Source organism: Apteryx rowi, unplaced genomic scaffold, assembly GCF_003343035.1.
Source record: "Apteryx rowi isolate R43461 unplaced genomic scaffold, aptRow1 scaffold_402, whole genome shotgun sequence".
In the NCBI taxonomy this organism is placed as follows: domain Eukaryota; kingdom Metazoa; phylum Chordata; class Aves; order Apterygiformes; family Apterygidae; genus Apteryx; species Apteryx rowi.
This window is the reverse complement of record NW_020450552.1, coordinates 668,390-693,687: the sequence shown is the minus strand read 5'-3', so window position 1 is coordinate 693,687 and position 25,298 is coordinate 668,390.

Sequence of the window (25,298 nt, the reverse complement as noted above, 5' to 3'; positions counted from 1 at the left end):
AACAAGACAACCACCATAAAAACTGTTATCAGGTAACAGCAGTCCAATGAGTATGATCTCAGTAAAACTTTAAATCTCTAGGTTTGATAATCTGTTAGTTTGCTAGATAGTGTTATGAAGCTGAAATTGAAGCTAGGAGATTTTACTAAGGGCACTAAGGGCAAGATCTAGAGTGCTAACAGTACAGTCTGCAATATTCATCTACTCAGAAAGGTTTAGGCATCTCTGCAGAGCACCCTAAGAAGCTACATGTTGATTGGGGAACTGCTTAGAGCTCACTTTTTAGAAATTAGAAGTGTGATCATGTTTCTGGGCTCTTCACCCTTAACTGACTCTGGTTGAAATTTAGGTATCTCCAGCCATGCAGGATCCAGAGCCTCTTTGGAAGATATTCACATAACAGAGAAGGAGTCAACTATCTTTTGCATAAAGGCCTAATCTAGATATCTCATGTGTAGACCCATATGGTCTTACAGGACATAATTGTCCCATTCACTTGCTTCTTCTGTAGACAGTCTCATATCCTCCCTCCCCTCCAACAACCTCTGGTAAATGACATTAACTTTCATTGAAGCAGGGCATGGCCTCATGACTCCGTGCTCTAAGCAGGTCTTCAGCTATGTTGCTGCAATTCATTTTCACAGTCTCCTTGCACACGACTAGGAGACTGCGACTTTTTTTTATATACTTGGCTTCTGAACTGTGACTCATGAGTACATGCATTTGTCCTCCGGAGTGCAGTGGCGCTTCAGTAGGAGATAAATGTTTACCTCTCCAAAGCAGGGTATTTGTCAGCATGCTCAGAGCCTGCCATAAAATTCCTTGAGTCCCATCTAGTGAGGATTTCAGGAGGTCTGATCTTTCCCCAGGTTTCAAGTTAATTATAATCCCATATTTGCTGTGTCAATCAAAACCCAAAGTTATTAGAGTTTAACATATGTGTTGTGTTACTAGCTGAAGTACTTAGAATCGGAACCATAGAATAGTTGGGGTTGGAAGAGACCACTGGAGATCATCTGGTCTAACCCCCATCCTCAAGCAGGGTCAGCTAGACCAGGTTACTCAGGGCCGTGTCGAGTCGGGTTTTGAATATCTCCAGGGATGGAGACTCCACAACCTCTCTGGGCAACCTGTTCCAGTGTTCAACCACCCTCACAGTAAAGTTTTTTCTTACGTTCAGATGGGATTTCCTGTGTCTCAGTTTGTGTCTGTTGCCTCTTGTCCTGTCACTGAGCACCACTGAGAAAAGTCTGGCTCCTTCTTCTTTACACCCTCCCACACAATATTTATAAATATTGATAAGATCCTCCCTGAGCCTTTTCTTCTCTGCTCTGAACAGTCCTATCTCTCTCAGTCTCTCCTCATATGACAGATGCTCCAGTGCCTTGATCATCTTCATGGCCCATTCTCTGGGCCCGTTCCAGTTCATCCAAGACTTTCTTGTACTGGAGAGCCCAGCACTGGACCCAGCCCTCAAGGTGTGGCTGAGCAGAGGGGAAGGATCACATACCTTGACCCTGCTCTTCCTAATGTAGCAATGCTCTTCCTAATGTAGCCTAGGATACCATTGGCCTTCTTTGCCACCAGGGCACGTTGCTGGCTTGTGGTCAACTTGTCATGCACAGGACCCCAAGGTCTTCTCTGCAAAGCTGCTCTCTAGGAGGTCAACCCTCAACCTGTACTGGTGTATGGGGTTATTCCTCCCCAGGTGCAGGACTTGACATTTCCCTTTGCTGAACTCCATGAGATGCCTGTCAACCTGTTTCTCCTGCTCGTTGAAGTCCCACTGAATGGCGGCACAACCACCTGGTGTATCAACCACCTGTCTCAGTTTTTTACCATCTGCAGATTTGCTGAGAATGCACTCTGCCCATCATCCAAGTCATTAATGAATTAATATTAAACAGTATTGGCCCCAGTATGAGCCTCTGGGGGACACCTCTAATGACTGGCCTCCAGCTAGATCTTGTGCCACTGATCACAAAACTTTGAGCCTTGCAGTTCAGTCAGTTTTCAGTCCATCTCTCTGTCCACTTATCTAGCTAGTACTTCACCAGCTTTTGGATGTTTAGGTATCCAAAATGCCATGTAAACTTGTATTTAAAATTGAATAGATTACCTTGACTTCCCTGCCCAACCCTGAAAACTGGCCTCATCACTGTTTTGTAAAGGTACAGGTCCTTTTGTTGATAAGAAAACAGTCACATATACAAGAGTCAGACCAATATTTTTAGTATAGGGAGAATCTTCTATTCTTTTTCCTTTTACTACAGGTGGTTTGTGTGAAACTGACAGCAATGCATCTCATTCCACCCTGACAGACTGGCAGGGTTCCCAAGAAGCAGAACATTGCAACGTTTGTGATTTTTGAGCAAAATAAGTAAATATGCAAGGTGTTAAAGTTCAACAGAGCGGTTTTTGGTAGGAATTCTTCCAGTCTTGTCCCTTTACCTAAACTCCACCACAGCCTAATAAAAAACATGCAAAAAGGTATTCATAATGCCTTCTTTATTTACCTGGCAATGCTACTATTACAGTAGAGAGTTTTGAGGGCCACAGAGTCTAGTTCCTACAATGGTCATGAGAATAGGGAATGAGCAGAAGGACTGAAAGAGATACCCCAACTGCCCGGAATAGACCCAGTGCAACCAAGACAGATCTTTTCTTTTTCTGCCAGAAGCTATGTTAAGCATGGCTTCTCTAATTTTACATGACTCCAGGAAACAGTGGGTTTCCTGTCTTGTCCAGTGTTTTAGTCCCATATTTGATTAGTTTCTGTATGGAGAGAACTTGGAAAGTATGACAAAGGTATATTACAGATTTAAGAAATCACATATAATAATACTGCTATATTGGATCTTACTTTAAAATCAATTTTTCATTCATTTTGATTCCCTTTCTGAATTTCTGCAGGTTTAAGCAACAAAGCAGTCAGYTTAACCACTGATACATAAATGGAATCAGAAAAATTTAGATTGGACCTCTGTAGGTCRTCTAGTCCAGCGTGCTCAAAACAGGTCCAACTAGATCAGGTTGCTCAGGACCTTCTCCAGCTGTGTTTTGAACATCTCCAATGATGTAGAAGCCACAACCTCTCTACCACCCTCACTGTAAAATATTTTTCCTAATACCAATCTGAACTTCTTTCATTGCAACTCCTGTCCGTTGCCTTCTGTCTTATCAAAGTGCATCTCTGACTTTTCTCTCTCTCTCTACTCCCATTAGCAGATGATTAGCTGGTCCAACAATGTATATCCCCTAGGTAGCTTGTCTGTCACTGGTCTCAGGAAATAGTAAAACAGGAATCTCAACTGATGAGTCATAAAATTCAGTGACAAGAGTTTGAGGGGKTTTTTTTGGTAAAACGCAACATTTTAACTGCAGCTTTTCAGGGATCATCTATTGTCCCAGATAACAAAATTACACTGAACATATGCCCAGCCTTCAGAATTCCTTCATTCTCACAGTTTTGTAAGAAATTAATAGTAATGATTCAGATATCAAGTAACTTTACATCTCCATGGCATAGGTTAAGTGTTTGATTTTAGCAGAACAGTTCATATTCCTTTTGTTACAGCTAAGAAAATACCTGTCCCATAGCCCCTCATTTCAGATGGGCACAAATAAACACAGATAAGAAGTATTTATCATCCTTTCTGCCTTTTTTTATCAGTGTTCATGATTTTATCATTTGCATCTTGCAGTTGACTTTTACCTGGCACAGTCCTGTTTTGGATCCTAACAGACTTAAAAAATTCTTTATCCTTTTTGAATCCACTGGAATCAGATCTCCTTTTTTTGTTCTTAATATATTCTTTAATGTTTTATTGTTTCTCCATTTAACTAAGGCAGGTTTGGGTTCTTTTTCTTTTTTTCCCCTCTACATAACCCTCTTTGTGTTGGTGGAGTCATGGGTTTTGGAACAACTAGTACAATATTCTTGAACAATTCTTGATTTTTCTCAATGCCTTCCCACTTAAAATGTGTATACTCAGTCAGTTATGCCAACAAATGCCTTAAGCTTTAAAAAACTGGCCCTATTAAAGTTCCAAATGTGCAGATTTTTGGTCAGTGCCCTACTTTGTTTGCATAAAATAAATTTAAATTGACTGTAATCTCTGGTACCTCAGCAACTGCTTTTTGGGGGGTCTGTGACTAACCCTTTTTCATTCACCAGACTTCAGTCCAATATCAAGTTACCTTGCACTGGATACAGGACTTCCCGTTTTGAGAAGACAACATTATTATTTATAGAAACACTAAGGAAATTTGTTATTGGCCACAGGAGATCAGCAGCAAATGGCCCTTTGGTTGAAGTCATCCATGATAAGTTTCTCAGTTGCCTTTTGATTATTGTTGTTATTTCCCACATCCCCAACAAATTATTAACAGATGCTTAAGGAGCAGCTCATTTTATCTCCTAGCTGGAGTTGCTCAGCTATAAAAGACACTTACCTGTAACCTGTCTTTTGCCCCAAAGACTTATGAAAACTGGGCTTTCAGATCTAAAGAACCTTAAAGGCATATCTTCAGGGTAAGAAGAAACACAGTACAGCTAGCACTGTTAGTAGACACCCCTAGTCACTGCATGACACCAGATCTTTAACCGGGTCAGGTCTGGATGCAATGTATCCAAGTACCTGGATGCTGCACAGGAGCAAATAAGTATCAACTCTATGAGCTTATTAGTTTGGGCCCAGGGCCAAACATAGCTAAATTGCATCTGGACCCCTCCTGGCACACCTCCAACCCACTCAGGTGTCTCTGTACCCCACCATCCAGTTTTCCCCTCACTACAAGCTCCGGGACTAATGTGGAAGAGCGAGCTCAAATATCTCTGCACCAGCCAGCATGGACATGACCAAAACCTTCCCCCAGTCTTCTGCTTTTCTCCTTCCAACGTTCATCTGAAACCTTGGCTTTCTGGACTGGAGACAGGGCATGGCCAAAGACCAAATCAAGAGAGAAAAGCTGACAGCACTGGCTGTCTTGTCTTCATTCTTCTTTTCACTATCCAGTATAGGCACTGTTTTAAATTACACAAAAATAGCCTGTAAAGCTCTCATCAATCTCACTTGTTCAAATGCAGCTTTTCTGCATTAATCATTTACACTGACACGAGTAAACAATGCCACATGTGGCCACAATGATGGTGCTGTTTCATTATTCATTCATCCCAAGGTGCACTGGTTTCACTTTGAATCTTCTTCCCTCATTTCTCCCTTTAAAAAATACTGTAAAGAAGAAAACTGTACAGCTGCCTTTCATTTAAGTGTCAAGGACAGGGAGATTCAGGCAGCAGTGGATCACAGTCTGCCCCCACCAAGAAAAGGAAAATGTGCCATTTCAGCCCCCCTGCACTTGTCCTTTTCTTCTCTTTACACACATAGAGATCCCTGCACTAGCTCTGAACAGACCTGCTCAAACAAGGGAAATAAGGCAGCTTCATTAGCACCGTGTGTCACAAAAGCTAATTTAACCTGCTCCTGAGCAGTTGTACAGTGATACTTCTTGCTAGTAGCCGAACCAGCTTGTTGCTTTCATCCAAAGTCATTTTTTAATCAATCAGTGTAACTTTTTCAGGGAGGAGAGGGAAGCGTTTAGCAGTTGCTCAAGAAAATCCACTTCCCATCTTACACTGATGTGCTTAGTGAGTTGTACTAAAAATTTTTGATCAAGCTTTGACTGTCTGTTCACAGCACCGCACTGTGTCTTATAGATACACCTTCCTATTTTTTTTCTTTTAAAACATATTTCAGCATAGAAAGAGCTTCAAAAGTGGGACACTGCATTTCAAACCCACAAGAGTTCATATCCTGGGGTGTAGCTTGGACTCTGTTCCTACAAAAAACAGCATAAAATCACTCCTCAGAGTTGCCAGCTCTCATGATTTTATCCAAAGTTTCACAAATTTAAAGCTGGTCTTCAAGTCCCAGCTACTGGAATGCGGAGACTGAATACAAACCTCAACTTTCATTCCTGCAAGAGAAGTTTCCATCCCTCCTGTTTGTGGAGGAAAGTTTGAAAACATGACTGCACTCTAGCATGCTGCTGGAAAGAAGGGGGAGCTGACTCATGATTTTTACTACTCAGGGATCACAGTTTTGGGACAGTGGCCAGGTGGGAACAGAACTCGAGATCTCGGAGCCTCATTCATTATTACTGTTTGCGCTATTGCAGCGGAAGATGCCAATCTTCACCAGATTTGAGGCTACAGCAAAACATTCTGGTTCATGAGGAGAGATATCGGTCCAGTGTCCTCCCTCCTCCTAAATAATCTTACTTTGGAGAAGGCTGCACTCAATGCAATGCATATGGGAAATCCCAGGCAGCTTGTTCCTTCTGGTAAATGACATTAAAGAATATTACATCAACTTATTTGACCACATGTATCAGCCCCTTAAGAGGGATGCCTGGCTCCTCTTGCCCAGGCCCTTCAGCAGGGTTCCCTTCCTAAAGGCATGGATTTTAACGGTGGTAATTTCAGTGCCATCATTGCTCACAAACCATCTCGATCAATGGACTCTTAGCAAAATAACCCACAAGGGCTCATTTGTCTGAGGCTGCTACCTCTACACAGAATGCAGCTTCCTACAGAATTTCAGCGTCCTGGCAAAGTGCTTATTCAAGAAAAAGAAGGCTGCCCTGGTTTTATAAGAAACTCCTAATGAGGGGGGAAAAGGTATTAAAATGGGACATTAAAGAGAGAGTTAGTTAGGTGCAGTGGCATGCAGCACTGAAGGGTACTGAAATAGCAAAAGATTTCCTCTCTACCCTCATGACTCAGTAGGAATAAGTAAAAATAGAGGGAAATTGGTGTAATTTTTATTTCAGTTCATGAAGAAAATCAAAAAGAAAAAAAAAAAGAAAAAAGGTGCCAACACAAAGGATGGGATTTCCAGGAGGATTCATTGTTTTCTGACCTCTACTCCTACTGAAGCTGATAGGAGTTTTATTGCACATCTTAGTGCAYGCAGAATTAGGCCAATGGAGAACACCTCTGGAAGTCTCAACCATCAGGCATATTTGTACTATTTACATATTACAACCAGCAGCAACAACTTATTAACRTAATCTCAGATTAGGAAAATTCCTGTCTAACTGCAAAAAAAGGACAAAGACTAGATTTAACCTGTGTATTCAGTGACTGTGAGAGAAAGATGTTGGCAAGGCGGATGAGTAATGAGAAATGGTGTGAGAGAACTAGCGAAAGTAGAGCATTTTGCTAGGGTTTGCAGGTCTATAATGCTCCTTCAAAGCACTTAGTACCCTGCTTTTCCTGTGCTAGGTACAGAACGACTTGCTAAGGGAACAGGACCAGTTTCGAAGAGCAAGGGTGCTGTACATGCCCAGTATCTGGATTTCTCTTTACAAATTCCATACAGCTACATAGCTATCTGGAAATCTGCTTAGGACTAGAAACAGAAGGAAGTGAGGGAGGGTGGATCGGAGGCAAATAATTTGTTTTTTTCGTTACAAGATTGCATTATTTTTCTGGGATTTTATTTCTTGCTGTTGTCCTGACTTTTGGGTGTGGTGGGCTCTGAGCTTTGCACACAGGGCCTTTAGCAACAGCATTCTCTGGGCAAAATTGCTTTTTCCAGTTCATTGCAGCATTGTGGTTATACGTTTATTTCATAAGGAGAGGGGGTTATTTGGCAATTTAGGTTCATATTGTGGGTGTGGTCCCTGTAGATAGCTTTTTTTCTGCATTAAATTCTTTGCGGACTGTTATTTCTCTTGTACTACACCAGTGAGCAGCACACCGTTTTCCTGGGCACACGGCTAGACTGCTTCCAGTACCACACCGTGTTGCCCAAAACTGGCCCAGTACCTCTGCAGAGCCCTCAACTGTGGAGTATCAACACGCCCGAGGGCTCTCCCGCACCTCAGGAGTAATAAATAAAGTAGGAAAGGGGAGGGGGACACAGCAGTTGGCACTGGAAAGCCATGGCAGATGCTGCACAGAGAATTATTATATGCCTCTTCATCACGCAGGGGGCAAAGAAATGTCACTTCTGTTCAATCACAGAGGCAAGCATGAGAACGGGCATATTCGCACCACCTATGGTAGGTGTTTATGGTCAGAAGGAAGTCTCCCTCTCTACACAGCCAATTCCCTCTGTTTTCCAGAGGGCAAATAAGAGCCAGAGCATGTTTTTCCCCAGCTGCCTATGGAGACGAAGTCAAGGAGAACAGCTCCTTAATTTAGATACCTCAGGTGTGTGCCTGATGCACGGTGATGTGAATATATCTTTAGAGCAAACACTGCTGAATTATTTCAGAATATAAATCACTTTGCTATCCCGAAACACACCTCCTGCAAGACAGCACTAGGCAGTCACACCACGGTATGCACTGGTAGCCTGTCTACTAAACATTTCCTGCTCCTATCATGGGAAATGCAATTTCTAGCAAGCGGACCCAGTCATTCCTCAGTGCGCATACGTACAGCCCTAGATGGGGGCAGGAGGGGCCCACTGACTGGCTGCATTTTTTTCCCTTAAAAGGAATATAAATAGGAAAAAATAGCCCATCAGGGTTAAGAAATCAGAGCTCTTCCTAGCCCTGCCATACCCATGTGGACACAAACACGGGCAGTGCCAGGCTCCCTCACGCTGGCCCCAGTGGTGGGTGCTGAAACAGACTCCCAAAAGTCTACCTTCCCTCCGGAAATTCAGCCTGTTTCCCATTAAATCAGGTGTGTAACTAGTCGTATCCCACACGGACATCACACCCGGCATGGGGGCTGCACCTTCAGCACCCGAAATGCGGTCCTGGGCTGTCCAGGGCGCAGCGCACCTCTCACTACGACAAAACGGCAGTTGTTGCAGGAGCCGTTACTACAGCGAGGCAGTAAAATCGCACATATTATACCACCGTGTTACAGGCACAAATTAAATCTAGGTTGAGGCCCTTTTTAAAAAAATGGCCTGTTAGGTTTAATTTAGAATATCTTTCCTTGCAACTACAGAATAGATTGACAAAACAGACTTTTAAAATCACCTATGAAACTTCACTCAATGACAGGATACCGAAAAGACTCTTTTGTGTTAAAGTGTTAATTATTAAAACATGACTGAACAGTTAGTTCAATTTACAGTATTGCCATTAGAAAGAACATTGGAAACAATATGCACATTAAAAGGCTATATTATATGTTCTGTTACTTGGAGAGTCTCTTAAGTGAGAAAAGACAAGCCACAGAGCCAAGAAATTCTACACTGGAACGGTGTTAGTTCTTGTTTTCTTTCAGTACAATCTTATTTATCTGAAATGCTACAGGAAACAAAAATTATTTGGCTAAAAAGAGATTCAAATAATCAAAAGAAGTCTTGAGGAAGTGATTCAGCCAAGCACATGGACAGAAAGGACACTTTGGGTGCAAAAAATCAGTCATTCAGCTAAGTGGCAGTTTATTCTGCTTCATAGTTAGGTCTGACCTGTTTAATTTGTGAATGAATTATTTATTCTTGCAATTTTCCATTCGATGATCGTTTCATTTCTAATGTCCTATAAAAAATACAGCATGCAGATTTGCAGCAGGTTTCCAAAACATGCAAGGAGGCACCGCTGTGAAGTTACATGTAACTTCCAACATTTTTCCTCAGAAGTTAGCTGCTCCTCTGTCCTACCCTCAAGATGAGAAAGGGTTTCAGGCTAAAAAGGCCACTTTGCTGAATCAGAAGGCAACTGCACAGTGAATTGAATAAGATACCAAGGTTGCACTTCAGTGATTTATTTCAAAGCACCTAAAGACCAAGCTGAGATTTATGTTTCTTTTGTGACAGCACAAATCCAGCAAATGGAGGCAATCTGACAGGTATTTTTGTATTAGATCCAGCTATGCATATACAGTATTTTTCACACATAAAATAGCAAGCCACACACAAAACGGTGAACCAAGTTTAGTAACAGTTTGCCTAATTACCAGTTATTCATATCACCAAGAAATGAAACACACCAGGTCCTCCAAAAGCCCACCTCAGTGTAGCTCTGTTGAACCCCAAGATTTAGGTCATTTATCCTCATCTGAGGATCTGTCCTAGGATGTACACTTATCTGATAGTTTAATTTTTTGCCCAGCAATCATACTCAGAGCTATTATACGCAATAACAACCCAGACTCTGACACTCTCCTCACATCTGCATAGAAGTGTTCAAGTCAGTGACAGCAAACCAGTGCAAAGCAAGAGTAGGACTGGATCCCGTGACTTACTGTGTTTTTTCTCCTTCAGTCCCATTCTTTATTTAATTTACAACCTCCACTTCTGTTCATCTTCCTCCATTCCTAAGTCCTTAGTAATAACCCTATTTCCTCAGTTCTTTTCCCATAAATAATTCTCCTGAAATAACATGAGGAGAGCCTGTTCTGCTAGCGCAGTCCCCCTCAGAGAAGGCCAGGAGATCAATTACTCTCATTGAAATGCCACGGGAAAAGGAGAATTTCAGAACAGGATTTCACACAACAGTTTTTAACAACAGGGCAGGAGAAGGAAAAGCAATGAGCTAGAAATAAGAGCAGTGCTTGCAGTATACCCATTGCCTCAACTTTGTTGTAGGCTTCAACATGCAGAAAGCAGAAAAAAATACCCAGGCACCGCTGGAAATTACTCTCCTTGGTGCTCTTTACCAACAAGAGCACAGCACTCCTTGCCAAGGTTTCTGAAGATATGAAAAATTTGTTCAAACCCAGGTCCCCCCCAGGCAATGCTGAAACTCTTGCCCTCCTCCTCCCCTTCCCCCGGCGCGTTGGCAGGGTATGGCCTGGCACGGCAGCCCTTTGCTCCTTGTGTGGCGCCTCTTGAAGGGGCTTTGGGAGAAGATGCCGAGGGAGAACGGGTCTGTCAGGACCATCCCAAGAGCCTTCCTTGAAGGAGTCTGCTCCCCACCAACCACGGTACCCCATGCAATACCCACAATTTAATTTAATTTTACTCAGAGCAACAGTAAAATTTCAAAGGACCACAAAAATACGCTGACTATTCGCAGATTTACCAGTGTAATTCTCTTTACAGCCCTTTGCTCTAATTGATTTCTTTATTTCTAACTGTTTTTCCTGATGTCAAAATGCTGTCATCTAAATGATAGCTACTGTAGCAATATATAGGCACACGCTCTTTCCTATGTTACAGCTGAAGAGCTGTTTCTTTTAAGTTAGCATACAATAAAATCAGTCATCTCTGCTACTAATTAATTGTCTCATTGTAGTGTGAGACAATATAGGAAAAGGACTTACAGGACTTAAAATATATTCTAGTTCAACAGAAAACATCTCTAGTAGCACTATTTATTAAATGTACTAACTGCTTTTATTAAACATATTTTGTACTTCATGTCATTTTACACTGCTTTTGCATAAAGTAATTATTTAATTAGCAATAAAAATGTCCCCACTGTAATTTTTGTAGCTAATGTTTCTTAAGTTTTTCTACTGCTGTGTAATGCTGTAAGCCCAAACAGTATTATTTCTACTTAGTGTATGGTTGAATTAGGACCAATAAAGAGTATAGTAAAAACACTTTCATCTGAAAATATACCTCCAGGACTGGGCAAGGTGATAGCATTCACTTATCCATACAGTATATAAAATACCTGGAGGGAGGGAGACAAGGTTTGAACCATTTTCTAATTTCTGGGTAGGTTCCCTACCTTTCAAAGCTGATTCTGTCCCAGGTTAGTTCTAATCAGCCATAAAAATAATGTTAAGCATGTTCCAAGCATTATGCTTCTCCTGAATCCCTCATCCAGCTGTAGGGCTCTTTACTTGTCCTCTCCTTTTTAAAAAGGCTTTTCTTTCCTCCAGGTACATGGGAGACCTGCGCAAGGAATAATCGCCTGTATTCAGAAGCAGTGAATAGGCAATACTCAGTGATATATAAAGCTCAGTTTAAACACATCAGGAAACAAACAAACAAATATAAAAATAACAGAAGAAATATTTTCTCTGCTCTCTTTCAGTTATGTATCTTGGGACACTAACATAAATTTTAAAAAGCTGTGATTTTTAAGCTGGATATTCTTCCTTTAAAGCACCCAAAATTTCAGCACAGAGATTTTCCACTTGTATAACTCAGCATAACTCCATCACAGAGCTGCACCTATTTACATCTACTGAAGGTCTCTCATGTAGCCTGTCATTACATGAAGACCTGCTAGTTCTTAAATAGTGAAAAGGACATTATACTGATTTTAAAATATTCTCTCTTTCTTGAGAACGCCTCACCCTCTGATTTTTTTCATGCTAGATAATGCCAGGTCCGTGAATTTATTTTCACATATGCAGCTGACACCCAAATGTATAGGTCAGGCCCAGAACACAGGACCAAATAGCAACTTTTTGTAACAAAAAAAGTTTCATCTGGCAGAACATAAAGATTTTTTCACCACCTGCAAGGAAATCTCCCAGCTCCCTGAAAACCCATTCATTGTCAACGGAAAAAATAATATTTTCTAGCACAATAGCAATCAGAAAAGGGGAAAAACAAGGATGATTGGAGGTCAAGCAAGAATTATCCTGGAGGGAAATTGAAGGATTGGTGCTGTGCTGTGGCAGGATGACTGAGAAAGCCCACTCCCCCGTGCCACACTGAGTAAAACAGAAAAAAGAGTGAGAGCACAGGGGAAATGTTGTTTAGGCAGGAGGAAAAGCTTTTGAACAGCGAGGACAGGTACGTGCTGGAGCATTCTGCCCGCAAACACCAGCGAGCTTCCCTGGGGAGGGCTGGGAGCAGGTTGGATGGGCATTGCCTGGGATGGAGTGGCCTCCCAGCGCCRTGTCCTGTGACCCGCAGTGGGAAGCGTCCCAGGAGCAGGAGCGGGCTCGGCTCCCAGTCCTGGAAGGGACCGAGGGCCAACGCAGGCAGCCGCGGCAGCGAGGTGCAAACGATGAGCACTAGACAGCAGCCGCTGCCCTGCCAGCTCATCCCGGCCTGACTCAGCACGTGGGTCGGGTTTCCGCAGCAGCTCAGCCAAGGTTTGGCTGCTCCCACACTATAAGCACGGCTCAAAAGCCAGAACGGTCCTTCTTTTATTTTTTTATTATTATTTTTTTTTAAGCCGAGGGAGATCTGAATCCAGTATCTCCTAAATTGGGAAGGTAGAAGACAAGCAGAACGGGAGAGATGAGACAAGTTGCACGGCTCCCGAGCTCCCTTTGCTTCATGTCCAAACACTTATGCAGGCACCCGGGGTCTGTAAAAGCTGCTGCTCACCCGTCCTCCCCCCGGCTACTGCAGAAACCCTCTGACGGCAGCCGCACGCAGGGCTGCGGATTTGGGCACTGGCGTTTCCTGGGGCTCCCTGCCCTGCCCACGCTCCGGGAGAGGGGAGGCTGTGCAAAAATACACAAAAAGCTGGAAAGCAAGGGAGGGAGAAGAAAGCGAGAAACAAGGAAAAAGACTGTAATAGGAGGGAGACAGGAAGAGATGGGGAAAAAACAGGGAATGAATGAGCAAGAAAACACTCTTGGCACTGCCAAGTGGCACTATGAGAAGACAGCAAAGGGATAAGCTGGCAGTGCCAGTTTACATCTCCTGCGAACAGCAAATGAACACCCAATTTGCCTCATTGCTTCATGCCTGCTACTCTCCAAGCCTCAGAGAGCCTTTTGTTTGCCCTTTCCATCGGCATGAAGGCACTTTGTGGATGCATCCCATGTACCGATAGGGGCTTACGGTCAATACCAGACCTAGGGCCTGGATTTGCCTTACTGCCTCCGTCATGGAAACAGCCAGTGGAAGCAAGGATTTTCCATTTTGCATGTGAATTCTGATATTAAAAATAAGGTTTCTCCTTCAAAAGGTTACCCCTCGAAAGGAAACTAATAAAAAAGAATTTGGAGCTGATTTGTTCCAGAATAATTAATGAGGCTGTTCCCTGTGGTTTGGATCACAAGGCCAAGGTCCCCAGCCACAGAGCTGTCTCAGCACCTGCAGTGCCGGCGAAGCCAGAGGGCTGCCGAGGGCTCCTCATGCTGATTCCCAACAGAAACTTGTCTGTAAATTCATTGACACCTGTAAGCTTCCAAAAGGCTCTTTTCGCAGGAAAATACTCATTCACCCACTGCAAATGTTTAATCAGAAGGCTTAGTGAACCATTATTCACATTTTCACCTGCCATCTGTGGCCTCCTTTGTTTTTTTATTTGATTTTAATTGTTTATGATAAATTATAATGCACCACAGATAACTTTTCAATCAGTGTGCTATTAAAGATAACCTACTAATATGTTCCTCTTAAGAAGCAATAATAGTGTTAAGTATTTGCATGCCTCATTTATTAGAAAAATGTGTGCAAGTAACTCAAGGAGTTTTCAGTGAGTTACTCTTTATAAGCTAGATTCAATCAAGATTTTGTCTGGCTTACATGCTGTAATAATTGTCCAAGGCAGCTCAGCCCACTAAAGCCTTGGTGCTTGCATGGGACTGTGCCTACTTTTCACGGCAGCAGAGGGTGGGCCAGATCTGCGACCTGGCTCTGCCAGCTCAGGGTTGCTCTGCTCAGCTGATGAGCAGCCAAACCCAGGAGATCTGCCCAAATGAGCATTTTGAGTCCGGTGGAAAAGCACCAAGAGGACATAGGACAGGGTTAGCCAAGCCTAGGACTTGAGGGAGAGACCCCATGCTCCTGCGTTGGCTCTTTGCAGCTGTGGGCAGTATGATATTGCAAAGACCAGTTGCTTCTGATGGCCTTGACTCAGTCAGCCCAAGAATCAGGGACCACCAAAGGCCAGTTAAATGCCCCCTGCAGCACCAGATTTGTCTAAGGTGCAGGTGATCTGGCCTGGAAAGCTGTCTTACTGAGTGTACCTATGCCTCTTACCCATAGGAAATAGTCCCGCTCAGTAAGTTTTGTCACTGACCTAATTGTGAGCACCAAAAAGTGGACTTTCCCTCTCTCACTCTCTCTCTTTCCCCCAACAGGCTTTTCTTTTTTTTTTTAAATAAAATCTTTTGGCCAGAAATAATAATCATTTTTTTTACAGCCTAGATGTATTCTTTCACCATTCTCAGACTGAAATGTTTTCAAATTGGTGTTTAGAAGATGTTTTCACTTAGAGGCTGACTCTTCTTATATATTTCTTTTATTAGGATTAAGCAAGCCAAAACCAAGATGTTCTATTTTGGATTAAATAAACGATTTCAGGTTGACTACCCCCTTTCATGTACTTCAAGTATGAAAAAGAAATAGGCTTTGTTGAAACAAAGATAAATGTATAAAACACTTTTTGGCCCATTTTTCACACAGCTGCAGTCAAAACTTCTACTTGGATTAACTCTTCCTACTTTCCCTTTTTGCAGCCTACCCTATATCAAGCACTCAAAAAGAAGATGTAAAAATATCTTGAAGTAAATAAGAGCTACCTGCCCTCTGCAAAACAAAACACAGAAATGCAGAAATAAATCTCTTTTTAATCTGAAACAGAAGTTGTAAGCACTGAAAGTTTGACATGTGGCCCCACCCTTATGACTGCCTGCGTTGGCTCTGCTTTTGATAAACTGAGCCACAAAGACAGAGTTAAAGCCTTTGGCAAACAATATACCTATGAAGCGAACACAGTGTAATTGAGATGGGAGGCCAGCTCCTTGGTTGGAGTATATTAATGTGGTTCTGCTGAAGTAAAAGATGACATAGCTGGAATAGCAGACGTTGAGACCTGGTGTATCAAGGCCTTCAAGCCTCAGGGCATTTAGTGTCCCTTCTTCAAAAGCCTTGCTCATTTTAAAATAAGTTAGTATCAAACAGCAATTTTTTCATAAGTAATGTCCATGAAGGTGCATACATTAGACAAGTGATTTTCAGTTCCTCCACATGTGTTTCACATACTGGGGTGGGGGTTGCGGGGATGAATTAGATTAAAATGCAATTCTGTTCCTTTAATTAATATCAGAGAAATTACTGCTTGCAGCAGAGATCATGAGACACCTCAGAGGAGACAGGTTTTCAGAGGTTATCTTCAGTGCTGCTTTGTAAACAGGATGGACCACTTGGACTATGCTGGCATGAACAGTTATGCCAATAAAGTCCCTAGTAACTGGGACTCATTTTACATCCATTTTTTTTTTTTCTTTTTTCATTTACTGGAAAAGGAATAATCCCAGCAGAAGGCTTGTGTCCTGGGTGGCCTGTATAAATGTCCCTTTCTCAGGATCCAGCACCAGATCCTAACAGATCACCTACTTTACAAGCAGTTACCCTCTATTGCTTCCAGACATCTCTGAGGTCTTTTCCCTTCCTAAGTCTAGTGCTTTTATCAATCCAGCTTTGTTCCAGGCCCATATCCTTTGGAAAACAGCCCATTCTCTGTCCTGTCTCTCTTGCTCCTGCGCAGCCCCYTACCATGGACCGGGCGCTGCATGTCACAGCACTACAGGCTTGAGCCTTTTGCAGAGGAGAAGGATCAGAGGTCTCCTGACTCTCCTCTCTCTTTCTCCTCCAGGATTAGTCTGTGGTAGCTCTGTCCTGACAGGTCAGTGGGGTCTCCTAGGCACAGGGCTCCCGAACTAGCTGGAAGCACTTTGCCCTTTTCCGGAAAGTCTGCCCTCACCACAACTCCTTTTCCCTTCTTTAACTGCAGTAGCATTCAGAGTGCTATGGATGAGCCAAAAACTAGCTCAGCAGCATTTTCCACCATACAAAGCCATGATGGACTTGCATCATGAACACTTTGTACAGTCCTGGTTGTTCTTCCACCCCCACATCTTAAAAAAGATAGAGTGGAAATTGGAGGAGGTTCAGAGAAAAACAACAAGGAGGGTCAAAGGTTCAGAGCGGTTTCCACACAGGAACAGCTGATTACCCTAGAACACTTCAGCATGGAAAATAAAAGACCTGGAAGTGGAGTAAAGGGTCTAATAGAGTCAAAAATCATATAATCATGAGTAGTATGAAGAGGGTGAATAGGAAATGACTGTTCACTGCCTCTTCTAGCGCAAGAATTCAGAGGCACACAATGAAGCTAACAGGTGGTGGCTGGATCAAAACAAGCAAAAGCAGGTGTTTTTGCACAGAGTGTGAATGCAAACTGTGTGATGCTGTGGATGCTAAGAAGGTACATGGGTTCAAGGGAAGACTGGATAAGTTTAAGGAAGAAAAATTCACTGATAGTAGATAGATGTATTAAAGCCACTTCTGCCTCAGGAGGTCCCTGACCTGCAAATTATTAGATGCTGGGAGAGTATTCAGGGGAATTAATGAATACATTTGGACCCTGTTCCCTAAGCATCCATCCGCTTTTAGCCACTGCCAAAAACACGTTACCAAGGTAGACAGGCCTTTAGTCTGACCCAGCATGATGCTTCCTATATTTGCTATCAGACACTCCTCCCACAGAATCACGCCCTTTTTTTTCCCCAGGGCTTCAAGTTTATTGCCTTGGTATGACATATTTGCACTGAGGCATGAAACAAAGTCCTTCCTCTCTTCTCCAGGGTATGACACAAGATTTTACCACACGGGCCACCTTGTCAGAGATCAAACAAAGTTTTTGTGCTCCCTTTAGCTCCCCTGCTTACTCTCTGAAGGACAACACCTTGAAGACCCTCTACCATGTCCTAACACTGGCCTAGTGTGCCCAGAGCTAACTCAAGGCTTGGCAGCTACAGAGGCAAGACAGTTTTGTAGTGACAACCAGGGAATAGATGGCTGAAGGGAAGGAGAAAAAAGGAAGAATCAGCTCTATTCCAGGAAGAATGGACATTTTCTTCCCTTCAAAGCTCTTCTGTTCCCTCATGGGACCCCTTGCCTTTCTCCCCACTCCCATTCACAAAGGTGCAGGGACATACAAACCCTGCTTCCTATTCCCGTTCCAAGCTACCAGAAAAAAACTGACCCTCCTTCCCCAGAAACAACTGTCCACATCAGGGGATGAATGTGGCCAGGACCCCTCGCCAGGGGAGAGGGAGAAAGATGCTGCCAGTGTGGGTGGCCAGAGGACAGCCCTGGAGAAGTAGCCCTTCTGCTTCAGTGCCTCTGAGGACAGGCTGACAACACAGCTGTAACCGCTCTCCAGACACTCTGCAATTTTTACCTTGGTAATTGAAGGCAAGAGGCTATAGGGATACCCTGCCTGTGCCTTGGGCCAGCTCTGAAGATATCATCTGACGTTTCATAACTGGCTCAGGCAGACAAGTCCTTGCTGCCTTCAGAAGAACTGAGTGACCCTTGAGCCTTAGTCTCTCAGCCACCACCAGGAGCTACAGGTCAGCCGCAGGCAGAACTGGGCAATCATGGTTTAACTGGGGAAAAAACATTGGCATAAGCTGAACTGGCATATTTCATGTCGGGTCAGCCCAAACCATTACATTTGACCTGGTATGAAAATTTTATTTTAATTTTGGAAACAAAAGGCTTTTTTTCTGTGTCCCAATTCAGCAAAGTGTTGTTTTGAAAGTGTTCCTGTGACATGTGGGTTTCAGAAAAATTTCTTCCTTACTTTTATAGTCAAAGCCTCTTGATGAATTCATATTTGATCAGCAGACAGTTTCAGTTTCTCCAAAATGCCATTCTTTGGCATATTATTAATTCCAAAAAAAACCCAAACAAAAGTATTCATCCAGCTTTCCTCACTAGTGGATCTCACCCTACCTCTTGCAAACAGCCTGCAACATGGTGCCATTATAACACAAATAATCATGCCCCTCAATCAAATAATTGGTGTTGGGGGTAGATATGGTCTTAACCTGACTCATATTCAAGCCTGTGTCACTTAAGCACTTAGCAGTCGCAGAAATAGTGGGGTGTATGGTAGTGTCACAGTTCTGAATGTATGCAACATCCAGTGACGCCATCACATGGTTTATTGCTAGATGCCAGCACTCCTGAGGACTTAAAGGAAATTTTAGTCTTGTGTCCTACTGTTACTCTCTTTCCATCTCTTCCAGTGTAAGTAAAGGGAAGGGAAGGAGGTCAGACTCCCACTGAGCTTGCAAAGCTCTTCCTCTTCTAAAAGGCATTGATCAGCCATACCTATGGCTCAGGGGGCCCCAGGAGGGGGTGGGTGAAGAGATCATGCCTGGGCCTAAGGCACTGTAGGAGAGTGGGTAAGGTGCATAGGCTCCTACCTCTACCTTGTGCTGCAGCTTACATGATAGCTTAAGGAACAGGTCCCAGCTCCCCCGTGGGATCACACCAAGTAGGAAACAGGGGCTTAGTGGAGGCAGAAAACCCTGTCCAACCCCCTGAGGCTCCTCTGGCCCCATGTTCCTGAGTGCTTGATGGCACTGTCATACTGCCTCTGAGCATCAGGTCTCTGGAAGACCCAGGTGTCCCCTGTGCATCTTCAGGTTGATGCACAAGTTTCACTAAATTATCTTCTAAAGCCTACTTCATTCAAATTAAATTTATTTAACTAAATTAACTTTAGTCAGGCCAATGTTAGGTTCTTGTATTCAGGCTTTTTCAGGTGCATCCCAAGGCTCGGACACTCTCTCAAACTGTAACTCACTCAGGAGTCCCAAGAAACTTTGGAACGAGTTGAGTCTACATTTGAAACAGGCATGCTAAAATAGCTTGCCAAAATTGCATGCCCAGMATTAGAGGGATGTCATACATTAGGCCTGTACCACACGCGACTGTAGGATCACAGGATAGGCCCATAGGTCCCAGAAGCCATGAGTCCTAAAGGACTCCCATGAGTCATATAAAAATCCCATTTCCCATTCCCATGGAAAGAGCCTGTTGTAACCCCTACAGCAGAAACCCTGTCTATGGTCGTAACACTGTCATCCTCTCCAGAGGATACAGCTTTAATATTTCTTGTTTTTTACAAAACTGTTCACCACGGTAGCTCACTCTGCAAGCACACCTCATCATGGTCAGTTAATTCATCATTTCTGCCAGTCTGGTTAATCTCTCCCTCCGCTTCCACAGATAAACCACATTTAATGGCTGTGTTAAGTAACAAGCAGCATGCCAAGGAATATCGTACATACTTCGGGAGGGTAATGTCCTACCAGATTTGTCTGGGCACTTAAATCCCATTTTGAAAAAGTTCTCTCAGTTACTGATCTAGTGAATGTAAATTCCATAATAATTTATTTCAGAAGGGGAAAAAGAACTGAAAAGTTAGAATTATTACCTAGGTTTTCAGGGTTTGTTTGACAGTTTCATATTTTGATATCAAGTTCTAATAATAAGACTTTCCTCAGGTGCAACCCTGCACGTCATGAAAACATTTGCCCCCTAAACATGGCTCTTAATTTCCTGATCCCAGATTCTCGGGTTCTGGTCGTGACATCACTGCTCTGAGCCGAGACCTCTGGCTCAGGGTTGGCACAGGCCATGCTAAATTCACCTCCCTCCCTATCTGCTGCTTGTGTTGACCCAGCGAAGCGGCAACTGCTTCCACCCCAGAGGCCAGTGTCGGGTGGCACCCGCGCCTGCATTGCCTCATGCAGTGACAAGCTTTTGCCAGGGTCCACAGCTTCAGCCAGACTTCACAGACAGCTTTAACATGCAGGCTGTATCTGGCCCTCATGAAAACATCATTTTGTCCACCTGGCATGTCTGGATTCTACAGAATCCCCATTTTCCACTTCTTTGTTTATTTTGTAAAGCCGAGCTTTTGACCTGCTAGGTATAATAATTTTCCGACCATCAGACAGGCATAAGAAGTATGGTGTGTGCCTGCCACAGCCCCAAACCACAACTGAGTGCTCTCAGTACCCTCTCTCGTTAGCCCCAACAAGATGTTAACTCCAAACTTAAATGTTAAGCTCTCACTGTCTCTAGTATACTCACATATTTTGCAGCTAATTATTTTTTCAAGTAGGATAGCATGGTGTGGCAGGACTCAGACTTGGTGATCTGGTGGATCTGCTTGCATCATTTCCTTAAAATAAGCCCACCTAAAATAGAAAAAGGCTTTTCACCTCGAAACCTGGGATTTATTAGGAAATCCTGTTATAGATAGGATGGGGAAATCCACAGCAGGAGGGCAGAATTGTTGAAGGACTGTTGCAGAACACAAGCTGCAATTAAAAATACAAATTTCTCACAAATGCCTCCTTTTTCTCAGTTAATCTCCTTACAGGTTTATTTATTTTTAAGTGCACCAGAATAAGAGTTCTCCAGTTAGGAAGCACAGCCAAGGAAACACTGAAAAAGGCAGCATCAGAAAATCTGATTTTAAAACTCTGCTACCAAAGTTAAGATAAAGTTACTTTGGATCCATGTTCAGCAATGTCTATTCAGCCTCCACCATCCTCACTGCTACCTGGTCCTGCTTTCCTCAAATCAAAATATCCCAGTGTTGTGGGTATATCACTTCACCTACTATTGCAGGTGAAATGCTGCCATGTTCAATTTGCCTTTTTGAGGGCTGCTTATGGTTACTTCAAAGAATAGTCCTCTAAGTGCCATAAGACTATATCGTCTCTTGGCGTTTTACCACAGTCTTCACAGTTACGACCTTTAAATTAACAGCTGTAACACTTACAAGGGTTCAACAGCTCTGATCCCTTGCATTTTTTCATAGAATAGCTGTTTGGTTTCTCTTGCAGGGATTTAAAAAGCACCTATCACATGCTTCAAAGATGACTAAATAAGTTTATGATGTCTCAGAAAGGCAGTCTGATGAGAATATTTGTTTTTGAGATGGCTGTGCCTTCTTCCCATAAGATAGAAAGATAAGGAATTCAACTTTTCTTAATCAGGCTTTGCTTTGTAGCGTTGCAGCATGAAACTGTGTCAGTCTTTGCCATGCTTCTGGAAAGCTGCCGGCTTCTCACGCTGTGCACAGGAGAGCCAGAAGCTCCAGCAGGCTACGGCTGTGGCTGCCCTAGCAAACCGCCTGCAATTCACCACCTGCAACGCGCCATCAGTTGCTGAAACGATGAAAATAAGCACTGGCAGAGTTCAGGTGTTTTTACATTTCTTTAATCACAGGGATTCAGCTGACAGTTGCATTTCCTGTAAAACTCACTAATTATCATGATCAGCCTTTACATTTGCAGTTCCTACCAATTTTGAACAGGAATTTTGGACGCCTTTTGCGGAGCAGACCGGTCACTGCAGATCAGGGTCTGATCTCATTACCCTGCTGTGAATCTAGCGTAATTCAGTCACTCACTGCAGGTAGCTGGACTTACACTAGTGCCACTCAGATCAGACTCTACCTCTCTGCTTGTTTTAAGATGAATGTTTAGCAAAAGATGCCAAAAATATCTTTTCTACAGTACAGCCACAGACTAAGAGCATGTCCTTGGTTGTTAGAAACCTCTTACCATCTGGTCATTCTCATTTCAAATATTTCCATCACCTCTGCAAAAATTCAGTGTCCTGTAGCAATGGGTACTCCAGGAGGCACCATGGGACCAGACTCAGTGATGAGCAAAATGTCACTGCCTGGAGAATATTTTGGGTCGCTGCTCAGCCTGGGCACTACCTGAGACTGCACCTAAGGATCCTGGCAAGGTTCGAGAGAAAGCCAGAACCCACCTAGTCTGTATGTGTCTAGTTTCACGCAGGAAACTCCCCGTTTTACCTGAACCAATGCTTCATGCAGCTTTATTGCCCTGCCTGCAACAATAGACGCAGGGCTTTGATTGCCTGAAGCAAAAAAATGATACTTTCCTCAGTGCATTAAAAGCATAAATAGAGTATTTGAGATAGGTAGCCTGATTTGATTTGGTTTTACACTTGTTTTCTGAGCTAGAACTGAAAGTGCCTGAGATGACAGGTGGTGGAGATTCAGGACTGCCTGCCTGCCAGCACTGTGGGCATCAGCTTTGCCCACGATGACCTTGTGAATCGCTGTAAACCCCGCTTCCCTCGCATCATTTGYTTTTGGGCTCTAGACACTGACAGCAAACCTCTTAATGTGTTCAATGCTTGAAGGTGCAACCAGATGAGATCAGGTGGGAGTTAGAGGAAGGAAAATAAAAGATTGATATGTTTGCATTTACATACTGTCTGGAGAGCTAATTAATCCTGATTCTGGTAAACCCAGTTTGGGGGGAAAAAAACAAAACAATCAGCCAAATTAACTTGCGATTTCCCTAGAGACCTTTGATTCATTAAAGAAAAAAAAGCATTACCGTGTAATTCTGACATGGACACAGCTCTGCACGTGCTTTCTAAACACCACTGTTTCAGGCCATTTGAGGTAGAATTCAGAAATGCCTCCAATTTAAAAGCATCTCTGTCTTTCAGAAGCCCTAGTGCCCATAAGAGTTGTGCTTCTGCATCCCTTAGGTGCTTTTCCCTGTGGGACACCAGCAGCCTTCAACATCTGGAATTAGGCTGTGCAGTTTGCCACAATTAAGGCTATAATTAGGGCTGGTGAGGGAGTGGGAGCCACAGGGGAACGCAGGTTCAGCCCCTTGCAGAACAGCCACCACGAGCTGGGGCAGAAGCAGGCTTACAGACAGAAAAAAAAGGAAAAACTTGCACACCGTGAGGAGAGGTGTGATAGAGAAGATAAAATGCAATAATACCACATAGGAAATCCTGCAATTAGTGACTAATAACAACAGTTTCAGCTATAAACTGGGAGTTCCTCAGGGGTGAAACAGCGAGGAGGACAAAAATCTGAGTTTGCTACTCAGTCCCAGGGTGAAGATATTGCAAGGATGCTAGGGAGCTTTGTGCTACTGGCACACTTTGAAGGAGCCATGAAGGTCTGCAACATGAAAGTGCCATAAAGACCTAGTACCATGCCACTAGAGCAGCCCTGGAGAGCAATCTTGTAAAGCAGAGATGTGTAGCCACCACAAAATCAAGTAAATTGACAAAATACCGTAACTAAGATACCCAGATGATTAAATGAAACTGGAAGCAAGAAAAATATTTTAAACAAATAAAATGAATAAATACTGTAAATATCAAAAGAAATGGGAATACAGACCTGAGGATAGCAAAGAGACTAACATAATGAAGTATAAACAGAAATAAGTGGAGAAGCCAGATAGAGTGTCTAAATCTAATCCTTTCATAATACAGCACCATAAAAGGTCTTAAAGCAGGGCTGGTCAAAAATTTCCATCAAAACTTCTCTGTATAACTGTAAAAGAGGGCTTTTATATGATTATTCTGTCTAATACTTTTTTTTTTCTTTTGCCCACAACAGCTGCTTTCCATGAAAATTTCCAACATTTTGTGGAAATACCAAAAAATCCCAACCCTCTGTTTATGGCAACTGAACATTTTCTGACAAAAAAAATGAACGTTTTTAGTGAGTATTAAAGAATGGCCTGTAGGTTTGAGACATGACTAATCCCTTTGTTGCCAAACACTGAATATTTTTTGGTTTTCCAATAAAAAGTTAAAATTTTCCTTGGGTAAGTGGGGGGACTTTCCAAACCAGCAGCACTTTAAATGTCAAAAGGAAAAATTCAAACTCAATTCCTGCCTTAAGGAATGGCCAGTACTGAAGCCTTTTTAAAGGAAGAATACTGGGGGCAGGTCAATGAGCGAAACCAAGCAGACAAACAGCATAAGTTTGGACAGGCTGCAAACAGAAATGGAAAGAAGCAGAAAAAACAGCAAAAAGAAAATTATTGAAGTTATTAGGCAGGGAGTCACAGTGAGAGAATTGGAGTGCTGATCAGTGGTTTTGTTGYGGAAAGTGTCAAATAGTCAAGTTTTGGATGGTAGAGAAACAGTTTGCAACTGAACATCTAAAGACTTGGAGACCAAGAAGTCACAGTCTTGAATACTTGGCCAGTCAGCCACTCTGGCTGGCTCAATATCCTTGGTTGCTTTATGACAGAGAAATGAGCGGTACATTTTTTCATCTGCTTTTGCCAGGGCAGGCAATGTCAGGCCAGAAACATTTCTTTAGCCTAGTGAAGTATCATTCAGTAAAATAAATACATTATTGAAAGAAGCTAAATCAAAATCTAGAATTCTAACATTTATTGCAGGAATCTTATATGGTGCTGTATATTAAAAATGGAAGGAAACTGTTCTGTTGGACTGGAGCCAACCCTTGTGTTCTTAGTAATAAAATATTTCATCTCATTTCACCTCTAACTTTTGATCTTGCAGCAGGTATCACCAGAAGATGGCAGGGTAAGCCAAGGCAGCTGTAAATGTCATCATGCATTAGTATAGGACCTGAAGTTAATTTAAACCTATTTATTTGTGTGATTCTCTTACTTGCCTAGCACCTAGAAACTTACTTCACAAATGCGATAGCAGCCTGGGGTAGATTTTTCTCATGAAATTTCAGATTTAAACATGGTGCTGCAAGTGCCTCCCAGCAGCCTCAGCTGAAGTGATAATAGAGGCCAAGTAGACAGAACTTCTATAGGAGGTAAAAAAACATTTTCCATGACTCCCCTACATCCTCTGACA